Source organism: Mastomys coucha, unplaced genomic scaffold (genome assembly GCF_008632895.1).
Source record: "Mastomys coucha isolate ucsf_1 unplaced genomic scaffold, UCSF_Mcou_1 pScaffold19, whole genome shotgun sequence".
Classification (NCBI taxonomy): Eukaryota; Metazoa; Chordata; class Mammalia; order Rodentia; family Muridae; genus Mastomys; species Mastomys coucha.
This window is the reverse complement of record NW_022196901.1, coordinates 868,833-870,804: the sequence shown is the minus strand read 5'-3', so window position 1 is coordinate 870,804 and position 1,972 is coordinate 868,833. Positions and strand designations below refer to the sequence as shown.

The window sequence follows — 1,972 nt, the reverse complement described above, 5'->3', positions numbered from 1 at the left end:
AAAAAAAAAAAAAAAAGAATTAATAATAATAATAATAATAATAATAATAATACTCTGTTATGCTTGTAGACAGGAGTCTAGCATGGCTGTCCTCTGAGAGGCTCCACCCACCAACTGATTCAGGACAGATGCAGATAGCCACAGACAAACAGGAGCTGGAGCTTGGGGACTCTTATGGGAGAACAGAAGGAAGGTATTGCAGGCCCTGAAGGGTATAGGAACCCCACAGGAAGACCAACAGAGTCAACGAACCCGAACCCTTGGGGCTCTCAGAGTCTAAACCAGCAACCATAGAACATATATGGGCTGGACCTAGGCTTCCCCGAATATAAGTAGCACATGTGCATCTTGATCTTCATGTGGGTCCCAAATGTATATGGGATATGTTCTCTGCCTTGCCTGCCCTCAGTGGGAGAGCATGCACCTAGGCTGGCAGAGACTTGATGTGCCAGGGTGAGGGGTACCTAAGGAAGCTCCCATCTGCTCAGAGAAGGGGAGTGGGAGATGGGGGGAAGGACTGTAGGAGACGGTGACTGGGGAAGGGGCAGTGAGAGGGATTTAGAGTGAATAAGTAGAAATCAATCAATCAATCAAACTTTTAAAAATATTTTAAAAAAGATCATCTTACATATTAAGTTTTTTGGCTATTTAAGTTATTTTTATTTTATTTTATTTTTTTTTTTGGTATTTTTTGAGACAGGGTTTCTCTGTGTAGCCTTGGCTGTCCTGGAACTCACTCTGTAGACCAGGCTGGCCTCGAACTCAGAAATCCGCCTGCCTCTGCCTCCCAAGTGCTGGGATTAAAGGCGTGTGCCACCACCGCCCGGCAGTTATTTTTATTTTAAACCTGAAAATGGTAAGTTGAGAGGAAAAAAAAAACAAAACAAAACCCTATTCAATTGGGTAACCACCTGACACTGAAGAGATACACTTTAACTTCCTGAGAAAACATTTATTCTAAAACATGCTGGAAATTCAGACACCAGCCATCTGTGTTTGCCATTTGGAAGCCAATTATAAAAATGTTAACATATGTAGTCACAGAAATAGTTGCAAGATTTTCCGGAAAGATACTGTGTCCATATACATTTGTCTTTCAAAACTGGTTCCCATGCCAAGCAAATGTCTTATTCTAACCAGAGCAAGAAAAAAAGACTAAACAGTCATGTATTCCTAAACTCAAGAATTGCAATATCATAATCATTACCAGAAAAAATAATTTTCAAAACATCCTATGACATAAGAAAATATGCTAATTTCTATAGTGTCATTTAAAAAAATTGCTTATAATCTGCTTAGTTTTCTGTGTTCACTGAGGGTTTACCAAGCTCTGCTCGACACTAGTCAAAATACATGTTCCTAACATTAGGACCTCTTAATCTAGGCCAGACTGTTATTTCATCAAACTGTAAAAATTAAATGAGATAAAAGTTTGAGCATGATTTCTTAAACATTAGAATCCTGTACAGAAGGAAGTAGTATAGGAATCTCTCTTGCCCTGATTCCCTCAAAGGCTTTCCAGAAGAGATAAGGCTGCCCAGTATTACACATATGCAGGAGAGAACTTCGCATTTCTTATGTAGTTAATACTTAGTTCATTTCTTCAATAAATGTGTGTTGTCTATCCTGTGGCCAGTCTTATGCTAAGCCAGAGAACACCCCGTGACAAATAGAACACACTTAACAAAAAACAAAAAACAAAACAAAACAAAACCTACTCTGATGAACTGTAATACAGTAAGAAAAATAAAATAAAATAAACACACAAATACATCATTTCAAGCAATAAAAGATGGTTTAGATTTTTTTTAAAATGTAGGTTTTGAAAGAGCCTAAGACAAATGTTTGATTTGGATGAAGATGTGGGGAGAGGTCAGCCAACACCAAGAAAAGGATATGGAAGTCAGTGTACAGGGATGAGTACTAATTTCCTGCCTAAGAGCACATCAGTGGTATGACTTGGGTTCCTACT

At 38.5% G+C, this 1,972-nt stretch overlaps 1 protein-coding gene across 1 annotated transcript in view; it reads right to left on the bottom strand.

Moving 5' to 3' along the window:
- Positions 1 to 1,972, bottom strand: part of Akap9 (A-kinase anchoring protein 9) — a 174,068-nt gene that overhangs the window by 153,607 nt on the left and 18,489 nt on the right.